The sequence below is a fragment of the Macrobrachium rosenbergii genome, chromosome 35, assembly GCF_040412425.1.
Source record: "Macrobrachium rosenbergii isolate ZJJX-2024 chromosome 35, ASM4041242v1, whole genome shotgun sequence".
NCBI lineage: Eukaryota > Metazoa > Arthropoda > Malacostraca > Decapoda > Palaemonidae > Macrobrachium > Macrobrachium rosenbergii.
This window is the reverse complement of record NC_089775.1, coordinates 4,704,998-4,731,881: the sequence shown is the minus strand read 5'-3', so window position 1 is coordinate 4,731,881 and position 26,884 is coordinate 4,704,998. Positions and strand designations below refer to the sequence as shown.

Here is a 26,884-nt window from a genome sequence, read left to right as displayed (position 1 = left end):
AATTTATATGAATTTAATGCATAATTACCGTTAATTCGAATTTGTATTCTGAGACTAAAACATAAGAAGAATGAGATAATTACGAATAAACACTAAATATTACGTCACAACAAAAGGAAAAAATATGATAGGACATATATATGTTGCAGATGATTTTAAACCACTTAGAATAAATTCTGACAGCCATATCACGAAAGAAATAATAATATATTGAAAGAATTTTTGTTGGAAGAAGAAAGAGCAAGAAAGAATAGAGAAATACGGTACAGAACGTGAAAATAAATTGAAATAAATCAGGGGAGGAGGAAAAATGGTGGACATATTGCAGAATATCTCAACAAATTTGAAAAAAAATCACTAAATATAGAAAAATATACCGATAAAATTACAGTTTAAAGAAGACAGAACATGAAAGAATAAATATATACAATTAAAAAATGTAAAAACATGTTAAAATAAGCTTAAATGAATCAAGATGACGACCGGGAGGTGCCGCTACAGAGGCAACACCTCCGCCTCCATCTTGACTCGACGGAATCTGCGTATTTTTGTACTTTCAAAAACCTCATATTTAATATTTAAACAACTGTGAATTGTGTGGAGATGTTCTCATTATCTTATAATATAATTTCGGCGTCCGCTGGGTCCTAAATATGGGCCCTGGAGTGAAATATGGCGGGGGGAAGGTTGACTGAATTTGGGAGTGCCAAGGCCATATGATGGGTCACGTTTAAATTACGTCATTTTTTCTTTTAATCTTTATTTTTAATTATGTTGATTTTTTTAATGATATTAAACGTTAATTTTGGAGTATTTATTTTATATTAATATTTTGGAATGAATTTAGGGACCTACGTCACTCTTTTATGTATTTATTTTGTATTTTTTAATTAACGTTGGGTTGTTTGGTGCCATTAAATGTTAATTTTAATATATTTTTATATATTAATATTTTATCATTAATTTAGGCTAGATTTCAGGCCTAGGTTGGTCGTGGTAGGCCTAAAACATAGGCCTATTTAGGTTAGGTTTAGGACTCCATATTTGCGATATGTCACGGTGGGCTAATTTAACTTTTTGCTTATTTCTGTGTGTAATTTAGGTTAGGTCCCCCCCTTAGGGTAATTGGCTTAGGGCTAACTTCATTACACCCTTAATAGGCATAGCCTAGGCCTTAGGCTGGTTAAAAGGTAAAACTGAAGCCTAATACCGCAGCCTGGTTCGCGGGAGTCGGCCGCCGGAATGTTGACCGCCATTTGTTTTGTGTCTATGGCTTTTATGTTTATGGTATTAACTGTCTTTTGCTTATAACTTTACGTTCATCCCCATGGGCTGGTACTAAACACGGCGCCCATTTTGCACGTGAATCGGTAACCACTGAACCAGAGGGGTGCGGCGGTAGTCTTCAGTTTTGCCGGCTAATGTAGCTTTTCGGGTCGTTTATGGCATTAGGTTAAGTATCCCCCACAGGTCAGGCCTAGCCTGGTTTTAAGTAGGTCTGGTCGAGGCTTGAGGATGGATTACGCTTTACCGAACCTTATTAGAATTGCCAAGTGATATAAATCTGAACAATTGAGAAAAATGGATCTTGAACAGTAGAAAAAATTGGATCTTGCCTAGATAGTGACCCCCAAGGGTTTTTATGGATCATTATCTGGTACTAAACACGCCGCAAAGGTGGATACATACCGGGTTAAAACCCTTGAGGGTCACCATCCAGGAAGGATCCAGAAAATGGTGCATACGACGCAGTAAAGGTGATCTGAGATAACTTGAGGAATTTGCTGAAATAATGTCAGAAATTTACCATCTTTTGTACAGGTTTTCAAGCAGAAAAGGTCTGCGGGATGCCATGTTTCTTACCAGGTCCTTTGGGGGCGAATTTAAAATCATAAAACAAAAGATTTTTATATTGTTAAGTCAAAAACTATATTGGTAGTCAGTATCACCATGCATAACACTTCTTTAGAATTACCGGACCTTTAAACTATAATTAAATTTTGGACTTGAAAATACTTTCCCAGGCGTTACATACATTCAGTGGGTGCTTTGAATGCTTCTATGCAAATGGCCTAACTAACCTCACCCCAACTAACCTAACTAGGTCCTTACCCTTGTGCGCGATGTTAGTTTAAAAGCTTCCCGTGAACTTAACCTTAACCAGAATGAGAACTGTCGGTGGGATTAAAGTCCTGGGATTTAACTTTTTTTTGTTCCTGCACCCAAAAAATCCACTTTCCCCTCTGTGGTATCCCAAATTATTGGATATAAGGGTGGGGTCTAATGTCTTGGCATTCAAAGCACATTGAAACAGGAAAAATCTATTTTCAAGTCAAAAATGCAATAATGGCTCAAGGTAAATTAATTCCATTATGGTGGGCTAATGTAGCTATAATAAGTCATTTCTGTGTGTTGGGATAGGTTAGGTATCCCCCAAGGTTAGGGCTAACTTGCTTGCTGCCTTAAGTACGCCTAGCCTAGCCTTGGGTTGGTTTGTTTTAAAGTTCAGATCCTTATGGGAATTTTCAAGGGTTGTCAGGTGTTATAAATCTGTCTGGCTTGTTCCTAGGGGAACTTTTAAACATATGCCACTTGAGTAAAGCTAAATGATAATTAGCAGTTTTTCTGATACACTAACTGCTTGTCTGTTGTTTGGTACAGTTTTCACCGTCGATTTTTGTTCCTACAGAAATACAGTCGCCTTTTATATAGGAGTATTCCTCAGCTCGAGCTACAGCAGTCATTAAACTTGGTAACGAGGTGGTTTGACTGGTGGTTATGAAAGGATGAATGGGGGAATACCCCACTCACTTTTTCTTCTTGGCTGCTGTGAAGGGTAGATGCCTCTCTGCACTCTCTCTTTTTTCCCGTAATTGAATCATTGTTGGATGAGTAGATTTATTTCAATTTTGCTTTATTTTACTTGCTTTCACCTTTGCTTTTTGCTTGAAGCATGGAGAAAAAACTTGATTGTCATTGCTAGAGGAGTGGGTATCCTTGTGGAGACATCATGGTCCCCATAACAGTAAATTCCCACAGGTACGCTTCCTTCTGTAGGGGGAAGGCGTGCACTCGCACTTCGCCCCCTGCAAGGAGCGCGTTTGTTGGGCTTCCCAGGGAGCTCCATCGTACTTCCCTCCCTCACGATATGCTTCTGTTTTCAGAGGCATCAAAGGAGGGTCGGGGTTCATACCTGCAAGGAGCGTTTGTTTTGGGTTGTGTGATCAAAGGACTCAACTTGTCAGCATGTCAATGTTTTAGAGATCTCAGCAGTATAGTTAGCACTGTAAGCGTTTTTAAGAATACTGATAGTCACTTGGTAGTGGCTTATGTCACCAAGCTGGGGGATGGGGGTATGGTGTCTTGGGACCTTGTGTCAGGTGTCTGCAATTGCAACATCTACCAGGTACATTCCTGGCAAAAGAAATACCTTGGTGATCAACTTGGTCGTCAAGGTCAGGTTGCAGGGATTTGGCATAGTCTCTGCACCCTTGTATAGCAGAAAGGCTGTTCGAGCTCAGGGGTTCTGGATTTATTCACAACCAGGCTGAACAGGAGGCTCCCTGTGTTTTGTTCTCCAGCATTAGATCCGTGGGTGGTGATAAAAGATGCCTTTTCAAGGTGACTTTGGTGATTCCTCTCTGACCCCAGGCTGAATGGTTGAGGGGTCAAGAGAGAGTCCCACATAGCCTAGTCATATTTGTCAGTCCAACTTGTTATAGCACCACCAGTCCATGGAGCCGCTCTGCCTTCTGGGTCCCTCTCCAGCTGGAGCAACTAGACCAATCGACCGCAGACTTTCTTGTCAACTTTCACTGAGAGATGCTCCATTCAGTGACAGGCTATTGCTCTGACTCTATTCCTCGTTAGAGTTGTCGATGCTTAGGAGCATCAAACACCCTGTGGACTCAGGCCTCCAGAGTAGGATGTGACCTATCTTCCTTAGCCTGTTCCATGTGAGCTCATGAGGGAATCTTCAGACAGAGATCCCATACTCCCAACTTTTTCAGCAAGTTATAATTTCAGTGAAGTATGCTTGTAGGCTGCTCCAGATGAATGCTTTTGATGTGAGCCCTGGGGTACTTTAAGAATAGAACCTGATATCTTAGGCCTGAGTATCAATTGTCTGCACTTACTTGATAGCACTGGTATTCATGAGGTGTCCAAGAACTCTTTTTCCACCTTTGTGAGACTCGAGCAGACTTGTAAGTCGTCATATGAGCGAGGCGACCATTCAAAATTTGTAAGAGCTCACATTATCAGGAGGTATTAGATATCCACTTCATCAGTTCAAGGTGATGATGCTTCCACTTTTGAGTAAGTCTCTTAATTAAAAGGGGAATATGTATTTTCATAGGAAAAAGTCACAAATTCAAGGGAAAATTTTGGTTTACCAACAGGTGATTGGGTGGTACCCTTTCCCTCACCTACCCACCCCTGACTACCTTGTTACCACCTGACATCAGGAATACTCATAATTAAAAGGCTCTGGTTAGTATAAGTATATCTAGGTAAAGTATAAATTATCTTGAATTTACTATATATCATTATAAACATCGTTGCACTGGCTTCTTTGTACGTGTGATAATTGGGAAGTGTTTTCCATACTGTTTTGTGTAATGTTTTGAACTGTGGTTTGTAAAAATCTTCTCATCTTTTCAGAATAAGTGTAATAATAAGCCTTACATTTAAGTATTGCCCTGGAAAGTAACATTTTAATGTGGTATGTGGACCTTGGTAATATTTGTAGGACCAGACTTTATATGAAAGTATATGTGGGTCTAGCTTTTTATGCAGGCAGATCTAAGTGTAGAACCTAACAAAGTCTCAAGTGGTGTCTTATCTATGTGGGGTCATGCTTAGAATATGTGTTAGCGAAGAGCAAGTTGTGAATGTTACTCTCATGGGACAGAAAAGGTGCTTTCTGTGCTCTGAATTCATAGTCGGTAGAGTCGCAAAGCCATCGGTGGAGAAACATGGAGGTACTGTGGTCTCTAGTGTGCTCCCTCTATTGCACCGTGTTTGTCATTCTTCTGCTCTCGGCGACAGTCCACCACTACCTCGGTCTGCGGAAGCGTTACATCGAGGTGCTGACGAAGCTCTTCAACTTCGGGCATGATCGAGTCGAGAGAAAGCGGCTCCCTCTGTTCCAAAACATCGCCGAGGAATTAGAGACCCCGATGGACGACATCAGCCGACCCATCTTCCTGCCGAACCATCCCAAAGCTCCAGGCATGGACAAAGGCGTCAAAGAGGACTTCCACCTCGACCACATCCTGGGGTACGTTGCCGCGGGCATGGCCGCCATCACGGACGACAGCGTCACAAAGTACTTCGAGCCCGAGGAGCTGACCCAGTGGAACCTCTTGTCGCGCACCAACAAGGCCTACGAGTTCATTTCCTTTCGGCTCACCCTCTGCTGGATGGTGGGCATCCTCGTGCGCTACTTGATCCTCTTCCCCCTGCGCCTCATAATCCTGCTGCTGGGCTTCCTCAACCTGTGTGTGTGCATGTCTGCCGTTGGGGTGCTCCCGGAGTGTGCCCTCAAGCGGTGGGTAAACTGCAAGCTCTTGGTGTTCTCCTTTGACTTCATAGCCGGGTCCTTGTCGCTCGTGGCGACTTTCCACGACGTCGACAATGCCCCCAAAGGAGGGGGTATCGCTGTGGCAAACCACACCTCCCCCATTGACGCCTTGGTGTTGGCAACGCATCACTGCTATGACATGGTAAGTGAGAATGAGTTGGTTACTGTAATCTTCATGCACATTTGAGTACATTATGATGTAAAGTCAATACAGCACTGTACGTTTCTTCATCCTAAAACACACTGTACGTACAGAATAGGTGCGCAGTTTTCATTTGCAATCCCGTTTGTTTGTATCTTTGAACGTTTGTAAGTTGAATGTTCGTACGTAGGATGGTGTCTGTAATATCAACTGATTTTTTAAGCTCCGCCTAAATTTTTCACCTTTCTCAGACTGAATGGTTGGTAAGTCTCAAATATTTGGTTGCTAAGTTAGGCATTTTTATGGATTTTTACATTTTTCATTTTTTCTGTGGTTTGAACATGCACATCATGAATACTGTGCATGAATTTTTATTATCTTTTTATCCAAATTTTTACTGTTTGTGTTGCACACTTATTGACTCTTGAATTGCAGGGAAGATGGCTTGGCAGTACCGTAAGTGTAGCCATGCGTTTTGTATCAGGTGCAAATTCTGTACTTTTTTGTTTATTAAATTGCTTTGTTCATACATTTAGCAGTATTTATTATCTGACTTTAGCGTTTATTAGTTTTATTTACCAAGGTTATTATTTTCATGTTTGATTCAAAGTGGAATAGCATCAGATTGACCATTCATGCTTCTGACCTGTTGTACAAGCATTAGGTCATCCTACAAGTTGCATTGAAGCCTTTGAGTTTGAGGGTTCCATTATTTAAATGGGAGTCCAGTGTCCTGACCCTATAGAGTACCTGCTGGGTAATAAGTGTTAAATTTTTCGACAGATAAAATCCCACAAAAATACTGAAGGCCCTTTTGAGTCGTCGTTAAAATGTAGCTTCACTGCTTTCTACTTTTCCATTGTCATCCAAGATGTCTCTTTCTTTCATGAAATCTTCAGCTGAAAACCCTTACGGACAGAGTCAGCAGGCTATAAACCCAAAAGGGTTCCAATGGGAAATCAGTCTGCAGGGAGTGAGACAAGTTATAGGAATAGGTGATAGATAAATAAATATGAGAATAGAAAGTAATGGTACACATGAATTCATGGACGTCAGCAGAAAGCAGGAATGAATTTGACTTCACTTAAACATCTGGAGATCAGGAGATTCCACATCTGCGCCAGGCAAACTATTCCACATTTTAGTTGTAGCCAAGATTCAACTCTTAGCATACTGAGTAGTATTAAGCCTCTTTAAGTAAACCTTTCTCCAATCCTCATTTTCATTCAGATTCTTCAGTGAGCTCTGAGCGATTCCAGGAATACGACTCAGTGGTGTATCATGAAACAGACTTATAATAACTTTGCTTTTCGCAGGTGGGTCAGAGACATTCCGGGGTCCTGGGCATTTTGTCGTCCGTCCTGTGCAGAGCCTCTTCTCACATCTTCTTCGAGCGTTCGGAAGCCAAGGAGAGAGCAGTCGTCATGGATAGGTAAGAGCAAAGCCTTCTGGTTTTTGTTTAGATTTTCAGATGCATTTTTGTCCCTGATGTGCTAACCCTTTAACGGATTACCATTTTGGAAGCGTTCCAAATTGGGGAGTGGATTTTTGTCGGTTGTTTTAGCTGCAAATCAAATAGCAATCCTGTTTTGTCCCAAAGAAGATTTTTATTGTCATTTGAATTAAAAGACTGTGACAGATGTACCTTGACACTGCACATGTAAGTGAGGGTTCTCTCATTTTGGGAGGGGACACATACGTCCAGGATAAAGGGCTACTCCCAGCCTTGTAAGAATGATGCTCATAGATACTTGGTGTTTGTAACAAAGCTACTCAGCCTTTGCAATGCTTCACTGAACTTCTTAGTTGTGTTTAAGGCAGACGGGTCCATTTTAAAGTCCTGGTGTTTCAGGTAGAATGCGTTGTAAAAAATTGTGTGCAAGGTAAATGTACTGCATATGGAATGCTAGTTGCAAAAATGACTGCTTGAGTCTTCTCTAACATGTGAAAGGAAGCCTTTGGGTTTTAAAGCTTTTTCATTTCAGATACATACATACTTCATGACACAAAACAGGTTTTCCATTTTCCATAACAGAATTTATGGTAAATGTTCTTTCCTAATACACTTATACTGTATCAAATGTAATCGTATGGATCAGTAATAACTTCAAAAAAATGAGTTAACCCAACTACACAATAGGTCATCTACATCTGAATGTGGTTGAATGTGAAATGATAATTAAATTCTGTTATTTTAACCTTTTCAAACCGTCTCGTCAGATTGCAGATGCACGCCAGCGACCCAAAAATGCCCCAATCCTGATCTTCCCAGAGGGCGTGTGCGTCAACAACACATCCGTCATGCAGTTCAAAAAAGGAGCGTTCGAGGTCAGTAGTTTAGATCGTGACCTAAATGACCTTCGCTGATAAACGTTTCCAAGATAACATGATTTTACGAGTTCCATTCCTGGTCTCTTAGAATTGCATAATTAATTTGCCTTGAACCTCTGCAGATAGACACGGTCATCTACCCCATTGCCATCCGATTTGACGCGAGATTTGGCGATGCATTTTGGTGGCAGGACAAATTTTATCACTACTTGCTGCATATGATGACTTCCTGGGCAATCGTCTGCAACGTTTGGTATCTTCCACCCATGAGGAGAAAGTCAGATGAATCTGCAATTGCCTTTGCAGCTCGGTAAGAAAGAAGGAAGGTCAATTGCATGATTGTTATTGTTATTATATCATTCAGGAGATGAAACCTATTCATATGGAACAATCCCACCAAAGGGGCCATTGACTTGAAATTCAAGCTTCCAGAGAATGTTAAGGTGTTCGTTTTGATGAAGGACGAGGAGGTAATGGGAAATACCGAAAGAAAAAAGAAAAATAAATTAATAAATATATAAAAATGTATAATAAATATATAAATAATGTATTGCATATTCGCTTGAAACATCAGAAGTTCCAATTGCACATCTCAGTAGGGGGACTTTTCCACAGTCCAACAGTATGAGGAATAAAGGACCTCTGGAACTGAGAAGTGACATATTTCTAGAAGTAGTAACTTTAGGGATCTCAGCTTAACAGGCCTCTGTACTAACCAACTACAATATAATGATTCTTTTTGCTATGCTGCCGTTTTAGACGCGATACATTTTTAAGTTGAAAATGGAAGTGTAAAGTCCCAAGTTGGTTTAAGTTGAGAGCTATTTGGAATTGCTGTTAACTGTGAGATATGTATAAAATATTTGGCAAATCGGTGCTGAATTGTAATCAGGAATAAAGTATATATGTACATCAGACTATGATATCATATGATTCAATTGTCAGAATTGTTATCGAAATTCAGCTTGCACAACGAATAAAAACAACTATTTATTTCACAGCGTCAAGGCAAAAATTGCTCACCAGGGCGGGCTGATCGACCTGTCGTGGGACGGTTTTTTGAAAGCCTCTCCTGTCAAGGAGGAATGGAAGAAACAGCAACAGGAGGAGTTTGCCAGACACTTGAACGTCAACGAAGAAGAAGAAGATGATGACAGTATATGTGACGGGACGCTACCCAACTTCAAAAAAGAATCGGACCAGATATTAGCCGATTTGAAGAAGGAGAAGCAGGCTTGATTGGGAGACGAAATGTGAGGATAGTAGTAAGTACCTTTTTGTATTTGATAGTGATTAGGAAATTTGTGCTCTAAGAAGTATCTTGAGTTTTATTGCTACAGTAATGTGACGGTATTTGGACCGAAACGTCTCGGGTGGTCTCTCAAACCCATGGTTGCATAAAATGTTAACCAGATTACCGTAGATTCCTTCATAGAGCAACGCTTGCCACGAAATTTATTTTCTGAGTGGTGATTCCCATTTTTATCCTTCCTTTCGTGTTTCCAACATCCCACGCCGGATAAAAGACAGGAAGATGCTGTCCAACCTCTCATAACAAGGAAACATTGACATTGTAAGAATAGTCAGTTAGCATCTGACATTACACAGGTTCTGTGACCACTGTATGCTGGGCGACTGACTTTTGTTTGTTAGTCAAATGATTACATAATTCTTGAATAAAGCCTTTGGCTGGGATTATTAGCAGACTAATGTAATTCTTCAATAAAGCCTTTGGCTGGGATTATTAACAGACTAATGTAATTCTTCAATAAAGCCTTTGGCTGGGATTATTAGCAGACTAATGTAGTACAGTACTCGGTAGTCAAAGTTGTTGATCCCCCATTCAGACCTTGAGTATTTGATGGATTCCTACTTCTCCATTTGCGGTAGCCGAGTTATTTCAGTGACCATACAGCCATTTATCTTGTAGATTATACAGTAACACTTGTAATCTTACACACGAAGAAATATTATTCAGTTGTATTCCACTTAGGAAAATGAAAGATGTAAAAGATTAGAATATGCCCAACAGTTTCATCCTCCAATGTACTGGGCCTCTTTTTGGTGTGTTTGTTAAGAAGGAGGTCCATTGGAGGACGAAACTGTTGGGCATATTCTAACCATTTGAATCTTTCATTTTCATTTGTGGAATGCAACTGAATTATACACTAACTAGATGGTTGCTATCAACAGGGCTTTGGGAGTTGGCCAGTCATACTCTCTAGAACTGTTTGCTTCAGAATGCTATGCATAGATTATTTTAGGATTAATGGCTTGCATTTTTCCAAATGAATTGTCATTATAGGATGCTTAGGTGAACTAAACTCGCTAATCACTGTTAGCTGTGCCCTTGTTGGTAATTTTCAAAACTGAAAAAGTGCTACAGTAACTAATATATTGTTCTCCAACCAAAAAATTATTTGGATTAAGAGATGTGTTTATAAACAATCATCCACCTCCTTGCCCAATTAATATTAAAATTACCTCCTCCTTGGACAATGAATAAAATGAGAATTTGTACACATTTGAAATATTTATGAAAAAGTCATTCAGATACTCCAGAATACCAGAGACGACATGCAGTAGAACATATAATCCGAAAAGGTCCACATTACGTAATATACACCGACGGATCTAAGTCACAACACGGGGTGGGATATGCCGCAGTGTCCCAAAACCAAGTGTATCGGTTCTCTCTCCCAGATAATGCCTCAGTATTTACAGCTGAGTTATGTGCAATAGTATCAGCCATAAAAATAATTAGAGAAGTCTCGTGTAATAATTTTGTGATTTATAGCGACTCCAGAAGTGCTATAGAAGCCATTCAAAGCTATACTATTGTACAACATGTAAAGTTTTCATTCCATAAATTGTATAATAAGGGAAAAAATACTGAAATATGTTGGATCCCTGCCCATGTAGGGATTCAGAAAAATGAAGAGGCTGATAAACCGCAAATGTAGACATCCCTGTTAGTGGCTATACAAGATTTATAAAAACAGTCATTGTAAAAAAATGGCAAAGTATATGGAATGAAGAACCTGGAAATAATAAATTAAAACAGATAAAATCCAGTGTTGGAAAATGGAGTTCGTCATATCAGAGAGAGAGAGAGACGCGCACAAGTTAACTCTGATGCGTCTTCGAATGGGCCATACTCGTTTGACACATGGACAACTAATGAACATTCCATGTGGTCCTCCTCCCAAATGCCCAGATTGCAGTGTGTTGATAACAGCGATTATCAAATTTTGGAAATAGACCAATAAAAGAAGTTTTGTCAGAATCTTCAACATTCTCAGTAGTACCCATTTTAATGCTCATGAGAAGCTGTGAGTTAATTGGTATAATATAAAAAATCAATCAGTCAGTACAATGAATTTTAAAATGAAAAATCAATCAATCAGTACAATGAATTTTTAAACAAGTAAATTTTTATTTTACTTAATTTATTTTGAATTTCAATATACCTTTTTAGCGAGTATATATGGAAGTATGAGCATAAATGTATTTATTGTGTGAGTGTGTTCCAGCTTTTAATTTCATTTTCATTTTCATTTTCGTTCATTCATCATTGACGAGTGACCTATTAAGTCCCAGTCCTTGGCTTCTAGCCTAGACTTGTCATTTCATCCTAATCCTTTGGGCCAGCCCTATGAGAGCTGATAGTCAGCTCAGTGGTCTGGTTAAACTATTTTAATAATAATAATAATTAATATATTGTATGATTAAAGTTAAAGTAATTCATGGTAGCAAAGAAACTCACAATGATTTAAAGGCTACCACTTGCAAACATGAAGATTCTCAAATGGCTTGTGGTTTCAATTAGATTATATAAGTTTGTTTTTTTGTTACTTTTCAGATTTTGACTCGTGGGCAGCCTGAGGAATCCCGTACGCTCACACCAGAAGTGCCTCCGCTTCGTCGACGTGTATCAAAATATTTTCTGAAATTTATCAAGAGGGGAAGAGTTTTTCGTTTGGCGTATTTATTTAAATACTGTATATTTTTGTATTCGTTCAACCTTCCAAGCATGGCAGCTGGAGCACCTGTTCCTGTTGGCTCCCAAAAAGCTAACAGAGAGGACTTTGTGACTTGGTAATTTGTCCGTGTTTTTAAAAGATCATTTAACTTTCATTGTGAATTGTATCTAGAATTATGTAGACAGTGTATACAAGCGAATATTCGTCTGGGAGTGCCTCAAATAACCGAAAATAACTTTGTATACACCCTCCATTTCTTCATTTCATTGCAGTAGCTATAACGTACTGCCTCAAAGTTACATTTGTATCGAAGCCTATAAATATATTCAACACATATTTTTGGAAGAACGATCCTACAGTTTGTGGTGATAATTTCATTCATCGTCGTCATCATCTAAATCATAAACCTTCGCAAGTCAGCTTCTCTCTTTGTGGAATTAGTAATTTTAAGGTGGCTTCTGAGTATTTAGGGGTCAAGTCATTTTAGGTGGTCATTTTTAACCTCGACGTTACTTACTCTGTTTCTTAAGGAGCCAGTTGATACGCAGCTATACTGCTAGAGTTTATCTCATACAGTTTGAGAAAATTGTCAGTGTTGCTGACTCATAGGATGTACATACTGTAATCTGTAATTAGCCTGTGAACAGCATTTGATCTGTAATGGCCCACAGTTCAAGATTTGTGAAGTATCTACACAATCAGGCCAGCAACAAATGTGTGATATCCAAATTGTCAGATATTGTAGGACTGTGTGGATGCCATAAAAATAGAACGAGCTTTAACGAAAAGCTCACTAAGTGCACTTATAAACGAAATAGCTCCTGTGTAATGTTTAAGTCAGGTACTCCACAATTTTTAACTTGGTCATTAAATAAGAAAACAACTATGTAATGATGTTTTGTGTCTAGCTTTAACTGAATGTTCGTTTGTCCCGTAGTATTTGCGACGGGGATCCAGATATGTACTGTATTTAGGATTTTGGTAGAAGCACTGCTTGCTCATTGTATTTCTTTCTCAAAGCAGTTTCTGCTTTGTCAGAGGTTTTTATTTTCAAAGCACAAAGGATTAATGTTTCTGGTCACTCAGTCTGCGTCAGCTTCTGTGGTTACGTTGCGCATTTCGCACCGAAAACTTTCTGATGTGTGAAAATGATCTTTCATCAGGAAGTTTCGTTTATTTTATAAACCAATATCAGACGGAAGGGAATTTGGCATGTTCCTGGAATTGTCTCTGTAGTGACCTTATAAGAGGAATGTTTTTTTATGCATGTAGTACACAGCTGAAGAATAATGGCTGTATTTAGGAAGAAATGGGGTGTTCCTGCTTTTTAAATTTGATTGCTAAACCTTTATAGATGTCTGATGTGTTTAAGGTCAAGTTTACAGGTGGCATTTAGGAAACACTATTACAGATCTTAGCCTGTAATACTTCACTCCAACACACTAGGGATTTGCAATTATTTTTCTTGCATTATGTATTTCGATCAGTTGCACCTTACCCAACTGTTCCCCTCCTTAATTGGCTCAAACCTATGGATTCATGGTTTATTTTTACAAATTACACGAAGCATAATTTGATCGGAACATTGGTCAGCCTGGAGAAAGCTGAGAACATCATTTCATTGTAGAGTTGAACTACTCTGTCGATATTCCGTCTGTTGTAGGATAAATATAGTTATGTAACTTCAAAACATCAGTCATATATTGGGTTGCAATTCCATTATGCAGGAAATGTTAATTTTTGCCATTCCAATGTCTTTTCTGTTTTCGCACCAGTCTGATGAAAATGTTTCCCCGCTGTAGAAGTCCTGTAGAACTCGTTGGTCAGTTCGCATATTATTAAGGTTACAAACGTTATGTATTTTTATTTCACACTCATATCTTCTTAAATATAGGCCTAAATACCATTTGCATTTTGGTTCCTAAAGGATTACCCAAGATTCTGGTCAGTAATGATGCATTAATCTTCGTGGCAGTCTTACCAAATGATGTCTTCTGTTTTTCTCACTCTGTCCTTTTCAATGCTTGATTTTTTCTGAGTTCTTAGATTATTTAACATTTATAATTGACGTTCCGACACCAAGTCGTTTTTCTCCAACCGTCTAACGAGGCAAAGATTCGTTTCATTGTAAGTTTTGGGTGCCGGTTGGATCCGTCACCGATTCTCATTGCCTGAAATACTGACAGGCAGTCACCAGTAGTAAAATCAAGCACCCAGATTTTCTTATAGTTTTGCAGCTCTAAAAAGAGGACTCGACTTTCTAATTCTGACCGACTGTGCTTCCTTTTTTGTATCTTCTTGGTTAAGTGAGGACTTAATTTTGTACTTTTAATTGAGTGCGTCCTTTTTCTTCTATGCTTGTAGTACAAGTTTTCTAGGCGTAGTCATAAGTTTTAAGGAAAATGTACTTGTATTCAAGGATAAATGTACAAGTATTAGACATGGATAGTGAACTTAACACAATGATTAAGTAGCTTGGTAGATTTTTGTTCAGCGATGTGTGATTCTTTGTTTATTTTATAGAAAAACATAAGTTTATACAATGACCCCCAAACAGGTCACTTCATATTTAGTGGACCGAGTGTTACAATGTTACTTTTAAAATTGAATGACCTCTGGTTGTGATATCTCGCCAAAATGGGTGAGTGAGCAGACGTTTCTCAAAGGTCTGAGCAGCTTCTACTTTTGAAAAGCACTGGACTATCCATATCTGAGACTTGAATTAGCATTACGTCAGAATCTCGTGCGGGAGGCCACGATGTTTCGTACATATCTGTCCTGCCATTCCAACTCAGTCGCTCAGAAGTAACCAAATGTGAAGATAGTCAGCATTAGTTTTGATACTCTAAGGCTAATTATGTTTAAGACCTACGCAATATGTGGTGGAGAGCCTTGGACTCTGGAAACTCTTAAGATAGCCGGTTGGTGTTCCAGGCTATCTCATCCGTGAGAAGCTTAAAAACATTCTGTAGGCCATTTTGCTTGTACTATATACTAGTTTGAATATTATTAAGTTTAGAAATGAATTAGTAGTGATGGGTATTAAATGTTGAAAATGTAATTGATAGCCCCAAATCTCAACTCAAATTTTTTATGCTTTCTAAATGGCCATTGTTTGTTAAGTAGTATTTCAGCTTAGGCTAGCTTTTTAGTGTTTTATTATTCTGTAAACATTAAAAACCTTTAATTTTTATGCTATTTTAAGTGAAATCGTGAATTATTGACACTTGCTCGATTATTCTCAACTATTTCAACGTGCAAATACGCTCAGTTGAATTATAAGGGAAGGAATTCAGGCGCAGTGTTAAATTCAACATTATTTCTTAACATCGGAATAGTACAAGACTTTACTGTACACAGTCAAAAGATTTATTTGTTCGTCCACGGCGACATAAAATGTCCCAGAGCGGTCTCACGCTGTTGCGTGCAAATCAGCGCAAAGATAAGTCTTAAGTTCCAAATATTTGTAGGTGCAAATACAAGGATAAGCTTTAATTTTTTCTAATTGTTTTGTAGTCTTTTGTAGTCTCTCTTATGAATTCAACTTTGAACCAGATGGTATGATACTGTTTTATATCATATCATGTGTTATGCATTTTTTCCTGTTCTTGAAATGATCCTATGAAGGTGAGAATAGATAAATATTTTGAAGTAATGTGAAAATGTATAGACTGATTTTAGTTTCGAGGTAGTTATGTGAAATTGGTTAGAATTTGATGTTTCATTTTTTTTTTTTTGCAAAATTCCATAGTCATAGTGAATAATCTAGACTTTTATTTTCTTGTTCATAATTTTCAGTTGCACATAGTGTGATACAATTAGTGTGCAGCCCAATAACCAAAGGATTGAAAGTGTGATTTTATACAGCCCAGTGCCGAAACCTGTCCAAAAATCTTAAGCCAGTACCGTTAGCCAATTTTTAAGACGATGGATACGCAGCCAGATTACTCGATCGTTTTGATGTCCAGATCTCAGTGATCTAGAATATATATTAGTAGCAGTTCTCAGATACCTTTAAGTGAAATTAGCGCATTGGTGTCTGAGAATATCTATTTTTTTCTTTTAGTTTTAGGAGAGTCAAAGTTTTACCGAGCTTCTTTTGACCCAGGGTGTAAGATTTTATGTCAGAATTGGAGTTTTCTTGTAGATGGCTACCAAATTAAAATTGAGAATAGATTTAAGTTTTTCTCTTCCCTTCAATCATTGTTGTTCATCAGTCACTTGAATGCAGTTGGTACGGATTGACATTTGGGGTGCGTCCCAGGACATAAAGTCCAATCAGTACACCTTACGTGGTGCACTGTAGGCATTACTTGAAGTTCTTTGCGGCGTCCCTTCCGTAGGCACCTAGCTGCAACCCCTTTCATTCCTTTTACTGGACCTCCTTTCATATTCTCTTTCTTCTATCTTACTTTCCACCCCTTTCTAAATATTTTTTATAGTGAAACTGAAAAAAAAAAGGTTTTACTCCTGTTACACCTTTCAAACCTTTTACTGTCAGTTTCCGTTTCAGCACTGAATGACCTCAAAGGTCCCAGCGCTTGGCTTTTAGTCGAAGTTCTATTAAATTCTATAGCTTTCATAGAGCATTCTTCTTTACTATATAAGGTTGTTTGAATCAGTCGTATACTTTACTACAAAATCAAAACTTGGATCTTAGATAATACAGTAATTTAACAAGAGATGGTGATAGGAATTAATGAAAGAATTAACTTTTGAAAATATAAAATGCTTTATTGTTTTATATATGTCAGTAATTACTGGAATGCACAGAGAGAGAGAGAGAGAAAAACGAGAGAGAGAAAGAGAGAGTCACGAACCAGCGCCAACATGGAGCCACTGGCTCGGTGAGAAACCTAAACGATAATAATTGCATTTTCGCCATTTTTTCAGGTCATAATTTGGTCGTTTGGGGCACAGGCCTATGGCCATTTAAAGACGACCTTGGTGCGGCCATGTTGGCTAAAAGGGAGGTCGTAGTAACTAGGGGAGAGATTTAGTTTAGGCTGTAAATTATCGTATCAATTACTGAAACCAGACCACTGAGCTCCGGACCTCCCGAAGGCTGGAAGGAGGTTCAGTCCTCCTGATGTTTAGGAAGAAGAAGAAAAAGAAGAAGAAGAAGAAGAAAGCTATTAAAAGCTCATTAGTTTAGTCATTTTAAAGTTTAAGATTTTAAGACTGACTTTGTTCTTCTTTATCAACTTCGTAGGAATTTACTGACGTTTAAAAAAGGTTCCAGAATTCAAAAGTATTTTATAGGCCTATATTATATTCCATTCACCATAACTCAAGGATATATAAATTAGATGGACGTATAATAAAAATCAAAATTAAAACAAAAACTGAAGTAAATTGATTTAATGAGAGATTCAGAGAGATTATGGTCTGGAAATTAACGGGGGAAAAATTACCATTGGAAATATGCAATATGATAAATACAGGGATTACTGTGAGATTACTTTATATATATGTATATATATATTTTATTTATATATATACAGTATATATATGTAAATATATATAAATTTACATTTCTTTCAACTCTAAAAGTTATGTTAAAGGTGTGTTTTTGTTTGAAATGAAATTCAATTTAATATAATAATTTAGAGATTTATAATGTGAAGACCATAGGACGTTTTTAATGTAAAATGTTACTAAAAGTCTAGGCGTACACTAAAGTCTTTAATTTACTTATAAACACAATATTTTAAATACTTAAACACTGGGTTGCATATGTTGCCACATGCCATTTTCTATATCTATGCGGGTCTAAGTATGTTAGGAATATGTTCATGTTGAAAAAAAAAAAAGAGATCTTGAGAAATTTAATCGAGAGAGAAAGAGCCATTCTTCAAAAAAAGAGAGAGAGAGAGAGAGAGAGAGAGAGAGTCACGAACCAGTGCCTCTGGCTGGTTCAACGAGAAGACTAGACCGATAATACTGTATTTTCTTCGTTTTTCGCGACAAAAGTTGGTCGTTTGGGACATAGGCCTATGGCTATTGAAAGACGACCTTGGTGCGGCCATATTGGCAAAAAGGAAGTCGTAGTAACTAGGGGAGAGATTTGGTTTAGGCTGTAAATTATCTTATCAATTACTGAAACCAGACCACTGAGCTCCGGACCTCCCGAAGGTAGGAAGGAGGTTCAGTCCTCCTGATGTTTAGGAAGAAGAAGAAGAAGAAGAAGAAGAAGAATAAGAAGAAAGCTATTAAAAGCTCATTAGTGCTTTCGTTATTTTAAAGTTTAAGATTTCAAGACTGACTTTGTTCTTCTTTATCAACTTCGTAGGAATTTACTGACGTTTAAAAAGGTTCCAGAATTCAAAAGTATTTTATAGGCCTATATTATATTCCATTCACCATAACTCAGGGATATATAAATTAGATGGACGTATAATATAAAATCAAAATTAAAACGAGGAAATTGAAGTGTATTTGATTGATTTAATGAGAGATTCAGAGAGCTTATGGTCTAGAAATTAATGGGGAAAAAATTACCATTGGAAATATGCAATATAATAAATACAGGGATTATTAAATAGTTGTCACATTTCTGTTACACATTTAGTATTGAATTTGTATTGTGTAGATATTTTTCTGCTTATTAAAAGATATTAATATTTTAAATATGAGTAAATCGTTGTTATAAGGGTTTTAGGGGCGTATATAGTAAGGTGTATTTTGGTCTGAAGTGAAATTCGATTTAATGTGATAATTTAGAGATATATAATGTGAACACGGGATGTGTTTAATTTAAAATGTTGCTATACTTTAGGTCTAGGCGTACACTAAACATAGTTTTTATTTGCTTTTAAACACAATATTTTAAATACTTAAACACTGGGCCTACATATGTTGCCACATGCCATTTTCTATATTTATGTGAGCCTAAGTATGTTAAAAATACGTTCGTCTACAACCCAAGAAATATTTTAGCTAGCCCTGGAATTAAAAAAAGAGAACCAGATTTCATCTTGCAAAGTAAATTTAATCGTTTTGTCGTCCTGATTACAGAGAGAGAGAGAGAGAGAGAGAGAGAGAGAGAGAGAGAGAGAGAGAGAGAGAGAGAGAGAGAGAGAGAGAGAGAGAGAGAGAGAGTCACGAACCAGCGCCAACATGGAGCCTCTGGTTCAACGAGAAGACTAGACCGATAATATCTATTTTCTTCGTTTTTCGCGGCAAAAGTTGGTCGTTTGGGACATAGGCCTATGGCCATTGAAAGAGGACTCAGGTGCGGCCATTTTGGTAAAAAGGGAAGTCGTAGTAACTAGGGGAGAGATTTAGTTTAGGCTGTAAATTATCGTATCAATTACTGAAACCAGACCACTGAGCTCCGGACCTCCCGAAGACAGGAAGGATTTTCAGTCCTCCTGATGTTTAGGAAGAAGAAGAAGAAGAAGAAGAAGAAGAAGAAGAAGAAGAAGAAGAAGAAGAAGAAGAAGAAGAAGTAGAAGAAAGCTCTTAAAAGCACTTTAGGTGGTTTAGTTATTTTAAAGTTTAATAATGACTTTGTTCTTCTTTATCAATTTCGTAGGAATTCGCTGACGTTTACAAAAAGATTCCAGAATTCAAAACTATTATATATTATATTCCATTCACCATAACTCAAGGATATATAAATTAGATGGACGTATAATAAAAAATCAAAATAAAAACATGACGAAACTGAAGTGCATTTGATTGATTTAATGTGAGATTCAGAGAGCTTATGGATTGGAAATTAATGGGTCCCTGATTGGTTGTCAAACTTCTTCAACACATTTAGTATTGAATTTGTGTCATATTGATATTTTTCGGCTTTTACAATAGTATTCATATTTCAAAATGAGTAGATCATTGTTGTATGCGTTTTGAGGGTGTATTAAGGTGCATTTTTGTTGGAAAATGAAATGAAATTGGATGTATTGTTTCAAATGTTACTATAGGTCTATGCCTACACTAAACATAGTTTTTATTTACGTTTAAACAATAAAAACATTAAATACTTTTAAACATTTAAATATAGGTTTGCATATGCTGCCACATGCCATTTTCTATGTTTATGCGAGCCTAAGTATGTTAAGAATATGTTCATCTACGACCCAGGAAATATTTTTAAAAAAAAAAAAAGAATTCATCTTGCAACGTGGTTATTTTTTTAGATTCTTCAAAAAAGAGAGAGAGAGAGAGAGAGAGAGAGAGAGAGAGAGAGAGAGAGAGAGAGAGAGAGAGAGTCACGAACCAGCGCCAACATGGAGCCTCTGATTCAACGAGAAACCTAGACCGATAATAACTGTATTTTCGTCTTTTTTCGCGACAAAAGTTAGTAGTTTGGGGTCTAGGCCCATGGCTATTGAAGGACGACTCGGGTGCGGCCATTTTGGTAAAAAGGGAAGTCGTAGTAACTAGGGGAGAGATTTAGTTTAGGCTGTAAATTATCGTATCAATTACTGAAACCAGACCACTGAGCTCCGGACCTCCCGAAGGTAGGAAGGAGGTTCAGTCCTCCTGATGTTTAGGAGGAAGAAGAGGAAGAAAGAAGAAGAAGAAGAAGAAGAAGAAGAAGAAGAAGAAGAAAAGAAGAAGAAGAAGAAGAAAGCTCTTAAAAGCTCTCTAGGTACTTTAGTTATTTTAAAGTTTAAGACTGACTTTGTTCTTCTTTATCAATTTCGTAGGAATTCGCTGACGTTTAAAAAAAGGTTCCACATTTCAAAAGTATTATATATATATATATATATATATATATATATATATATATATATATATATATATATATATATATATATATATATTCCACTCCCCATAAGTCACGGATATATAAATTAGATATAATATAAAATCAAAACAAAAACGTGAGGAAGATTCAGTGCATCTGACTGATTTAATGTGAGATTCAGAGAGCTTATGGTCTGGAAATTAATGGGGAAAAAATTACCATTGGAAATATGCAATATGATAAATACATGGATTACATTGCTTTCAACTCTAAAAGTTATGTTAAAGGTGTATTTTTGTTTGAAATGAAATTCAATTTTAGTGTAATTTAGAGATATATAATGTGAAAACACGGGATGTGTTTAACGTAATATGTTATTATAGGTCTAGGAGTACACTCTAAAGTTTTTAATTTACTTATAAACACAATATTTTAAATGCTTAAACACTGGGCCTGCATATGTTGCCACATGCCATTTTCTATATCTATGCGGGTCTAAGTATGTTAAGAATATGTTCATCTACGACCCAGGAAATATTTTTGCCCTGGAATAAAAAAATTAATCTTGCAACGTAAATTTAATCGTTTTGTCGTCCTGATTAAAGTTTTATTTAGCCATTCCTAGAGAGAGAGAGAGAGAGAGAGAGAGAGAGAGAGAGAGAGAGAGAGAGAGAGAGAGAGAGAGAGAGAGAGAGAGAGAGAGAGAGAGTGAGTCACGAACCAGCGCCAACATGGAGCCTCTGATTCAACGAGAAACCTAGACCGACAATAACTGTATTTTCTTCGTTTTTCGAGGCAAAATTCGGTCGTTTGCGACATATGCCTATGGCCACTGAAAGACGACTCAGGTGCGGCCATTTTGGCAAAATGGGAAGTCGTAGTAACTAGGGAAGAGATTTAGTTTAGGCTGCAAATTATCGTGACAATTACTGAAACCGTACCGCTTAGCTCCGGACCTCCCGAAGGATGGTAAGAGATTCAGTCCCCCTGATGTTTCGGCAGAGGAAGAAGAAGATAGTCTCTCTCACTCTCTCTCTCTCTCTCTCTCTCTCTCTCTCTCTCTCTCTCTCTCTCTGCGTGCATTTTACTCTTTCTTTTCTGGAAAGTTGAAAATGGCGACGTGTGTTGTAATAGTGATTCGACATGATTGATTGACTAGTTTTGTATAGAGAAATGGCGTTGCAATACCCGTGGTCATTGACAGATGAATCTATATGCCTTTTAGAACAAGCTGAGAGAGAGAGAGAGAGAGAGAGAGAGAGAGAGAAAATCAAAATAAAAAGTGAGAAATTCGACATCGTATTTCTGTTAGTGACTGAATTGAAGATTAAAATAAGGATGTCTGCATTAAATATATATTTTATTAAATCAGAAGAACAAAAAGAGGTTTTTGGAAAATGGGTTGTTGGGGCATGAAAAGGGAAAATGGCGGAAACAAAAAAATGAATAACATAAAAGTGAAAAGAGGAACTGAAGAGTTTTATAAGAAGAGTGAACCTTTTTCAAGAGACATTTTCCAATGCTTAGGGAAACGACAGAATCATTATTAAAATCTGAAAACATGAAATGATATAGAAAATGTCACCTAGAAAAAGTGTGTATAATTAAATCAGATTTATATTTGTGGTTTAAAAAAAATAGATAAAAGAAAAATATACCTTTAGACCTATGATTGCTAATCTGGGTCTCGACACGTGGTTGGAAGCCGCCATTGGAGTGAGGGAAGTCTAGACCCATACTAGTATTTTCGTCGTTTTTCTACGACTACTTTCGATGTTTAGCGAATAGGGGTAGGGGTATGTTAAGACGACTCAGGTGCGGCCATTTTGGCAAAAAGGGAGGTCGTAGTAACTAGGGGAGAGATTTAGTTTTAGCTGTAAGTTATCGTGACAATTCCTGTAATCAGACCACTGAGCTCCGGACCTCCCGGAGGCTGGAAGGAGGTTCAGTCCTTTTGGTGCTTGGAAAGAAGAAGAAGAAGAAGAAGAAGAAGAAGAGAGAGAGAGAGAGAGAGAGAGAGAGAGAGAGAGAGAGAGAGAGAGAGAGAGAGAGAGAGAGAGAGATGGTAAGAGGCATTTTACTCTTTCTTTTCTGGAAAGTTGAAAATGGCGACGTGGGTGGGGTGTCCTGTGAAAGTTATGTGACATGACTGATTGACTGTAGAGAGAAATGGCGTGGCAATACTCCTGGTTATTTATAGATGAATCTATATGCCTATTAGAACAGTTGAGAGACAGAGAGAGAGAGAGAGAGAGAGACAGAGACTATTTGAAAGTTGGGGCAAAAAGTGAGAAATTTGACATCGTATTTCTGTTAGTGATTGAATTGAAGGTTAAAATAAGGATGTCTGTATTAAATATATATTTTATTAAATCAGAAGAACAAAAAGAGGATTTTGGAAAATGGGTTGTTGGGGCATGAAAAGGGAAAATGGCGGAAACAAAAAAATGAATAACATAAAAGTGAAAAGGGGAATTGAAGAGTTTTATAAGAAGAGTGAACCTTTTTCAAGAGGCATTTTCCAGTGCTTAGGGAAACGACAGAATCATTATTAAAATCTGAAAATATGAAATGATATAGAAAATGTCACCTAGAAAAAGTGTGTATAATTAAATTAGATTTATATTTGTGGCTTAAAAAAATGGATGAAAGAAAAATATACCTTTAGACCTATGATTGCTAATCTGGGTCTCGACACGTGGTTGGAAGCCGCCATTGGAGTGAGAAAAGTCTAGACCCATAATAGTATTTTCGTCGTTTTTCTACGACTAATATTGATGTTTAGCGAACAGGCGTTGGGATATGTTAAGAAGACTCAGATGCGGCCATTTTGGCAAAATGGGAAGTCGTAGTAACTAGGGGAGAGATTTAGTTTAATGTAAGTTATCGTGACAATTACTGAAACCAGACCACTGAGCTCCGGACCTCCCGAAGGCTGGAAGGAGGTTCAGTCCTTTTGGCTTGGGAAGAAGAAAGAAGAAGAAGAAGAAGAAGAAGAAGAAGAAGAGAGAAGAGAGAAGAAGAGAGAGAGAGAGAGAGATGAGAGATGATAAAAGCATTTTACTCATTCTTTCCTGGAAAGTTGAAAATGGCGACGTGGGTGGGGTGTCCTGTGAAAGTTGTGACATGACTGATTGATTTTGTAGAGAGAAATGGCGTTGCAATACTCCTGGTCATTTACAGATGAATCTATATGCCTCTTAGAACAAGTTGAGAGAGAGAGAGAGAGAGAGAGAGAGAGAGAGAGAGAGAGAGAGAGAGAGAGAGAGAGAGAGAGAGAGAGAGAGAGAAAGACTATCTGAAATTGTAAAAAGGTGAGAAATTTGACATCGTATTTTTGTTAGTGATTGAATTGAAGGTTAAAATAAGGATGTCTGCATTAAATATATATTTTATTAAATCAGAAGAACAAAAAGAGGTTTTTGGAAAATGGGTTGTTGGGGCATGAAATGGAAAAACATTGTGTAAACAAAAATGACATAAAAGGTGAAAAGGGTAACTGAAGAATTCTATGAGAAGTCTGAATATTTTTCAAGGGCATTTTCAATGCTCAGGAAATGACAGAGTCATTATTAAAATCTGAAAATATGGAATGATAAAGAAAATATCATCAGAAAAAAATTTGTATAATTAGATTAGATTTATATTTGTGGTTTAAAAAAATAGATAAAAGAAAAATATACCTTTAGACCTATGATTGCTAATCTGGGTCTCGACACGTGGTTGGAAGCCGCCATTGGAGTGAGAAAAGTCTAGACCCATAATAGTATTTTCGTCGTTTTTCTACGACTAATTTTGATGTTTGGCGAATATGGGTAGGGGTATGTTAAGACGACCTACATGCGGCCATTTTGGCAAAAAGGGAGGTCGTAGTAACTAGGGGAGAGATTTAGTTTAAGCTGCAAATTATCGTGACAATCACTGAAACCAGACCACTGAGCTCCGGACCTCCCGAAGGCTGGAAGGAGGTTCAGTCCTTTTGGCGCTTGGGAAGAAGAAGAAGAAGAGAGAGAGAGAGAGAGAGAGAGAGAGAGAGAGAGAGAGAGAGAGAGAGAGAGAGAGAGATGGTAAGAAGCATTTTACTCTTTCTTTTCTGGAAAGTTGAAAATGGCGACGTGGATGGAGTGTCCTGTGAAAGTTATGTGACAAGATTGATTGATTTTGTAGAGAGAAATGGTGTTGCAATACTCCTGGTCATTTACAGATGAATCTATATGCCTATTAGAACAAGCTGAGAGAGAGAGAGAGAGAGAGAGAGAGAGAGAGAGAGAGAGAGAGAGAGAGAGAGAGAGAGAGACTATTTGAAATTGTGGGGCAAAAGGTGAGAAATTTGACATCGTATTTCTGTCAGTGATTGAACTGAAGATTAAAATAAGGATGTCTGTATTAAATATATATTTTATTAAATCAGAAGAACAAAAAGAGGTTTTTGGAAAATGGGTTGTTGGGGCATGAAATGGGAAAATATTGTGTAAACAAAAATAACATAAAATGTGAAAAGGGGAACTGAAGAATTCTATGTGAAGACTGAATATTTTTCAAGGGACATTTTCCAATGCTCAGGGAAATGACAGAGTCATTACTAAAATCTGAAAATATGGAATGATTAGGAAAATGTCGCCTGAAAAAATGTGTATAATTAGATTTGATTTATATTTGTGGTTTAAAAAAATGGATGAAAGAAAAATATACCTTTAGACCTACGATTGCTAATCTGGGTCTCGACACGTGGTTGGAAGCCGCCATTGGAGTGAGAGAAGTCTAGGCCCATAATAGTATTTTCGTCGTTTTTCTACGAGTAATTTTGATGTTTGGCGAATAGGGGTAGGGGTATGTCAAGACGACCTACATGCGGCCATTTTGGCAAAAAGGGAGGTCGTAGTAACTAGGGGAGAGATTTAGTTTAAGCTGCAAATTATCGTGACAATCACTGAAACCAGACCACTGAGCTCCGGACCTCCCGAAGGCTGGAAGGAGGTTCAGTCCTTTTATTTGGGAAGAAGAAGAAGAAGAAGAAGAAGAAGAGAGAGAGAGAGAGAGAGAGAGAGAGAGAGAGAGAGAGAGAGAGAGAGAGATGGTAAGAAGCATTTTACTCATTCTTTCCTGGAAAGTTGAAAATGGCGACGTGGGTGGGGTGTCCTGTGAAAGTTGTGACATGACTGATTGATTGTAGAGAGAAATGGCTTTGCAATACTCCTGGTCATTTATAGATGAATCTATATGCCTTTTAGAACAAGTTGAGAGAGAGAGAGAGAGAGAGAGAGAGAGAGAGAGAGAGAGAGAGAGAGAGAGAGAGAGAGAGGGAGGACTATCTGAAATTGTGGGGCAAAAGGTGAGAAATTTGACATCGTATTTCTGTTAGTGATTGAATTCAAGATTAAAATAAGGATGTCTGTATTAAATATATATTTTATTAAATCAGAAGAACAAAAAGAGGTTTTGGAAAATGGGTTGTTGGGGCATGAAATGGAAAAATGGCGTGAAAAAAATGAATAACATAAAAATAAAAAGGGGAATTGAAGAGTTCTATGTGATAGGTGCATCTTTTTCAAGGGGCATTTTCCAATGCTCAGGGAAATGACAGAATCATTATTAAAATCTGAAAATATGAAATGATAAAGAAAATATCACCTAGAAAAAAATGTGTATAATTAAATTAGATTTATATTTGTGGTTTAAAAAAATAGATAAAAGAAAAATATACCTTTAGACCTATGATTGCTAATCTGGGTCTCGACACGTGGTTGGAAGCCGCCATTGGAGTGAGAAAAGTCTAGACCCATAATAGTATTTTCGTCGTTTTTCTACGAGTAATTTTGATGTTTGGCGAATAGGCGTAGGGCTATTGAAAGACGACCTAGATGCGGCCATTTTGGCAAAAAGGGAGGTCGTAGTAACTAGGGGAGAGATTTAGTTTAAGCTGCAAATTATCGTGACAATCACTGAAACCAGACCACTGAGCTCCGGACCTCCCGAAGGCTGGAAGGAGGTTCAGTCCTTTTGGTGCTTGGGAAGAAGAAGAAGAAGAAGAAGAAGAAGGAGAGAGAGAGAGAGAGAGAGAGAGAGAGAGAGAGAGAGAGAGAGAGAGAGAGAAGAAGAAGAAGAAGAAGAAGAAGAAGAAGAAGAAGAAAAGAGAAAAATATATT

The 26,884-nt window shown here is 37.6% G+C and overlaps 1 pseudogene; it reads left to right on the top strand.

The window, feature by feature from the left end:
* Positions 1–4,833: 4,833 nt before the first annotated feature.
* Positions 4,834–16,216, top strand: LOC136856417 (glycerol-3-phosphate acyltransferase 3-like; annotated as a pseudogene).
* The last annotated feature ends 10,668 nt before the right edge of the window (positions 16,217–26,884 follow it).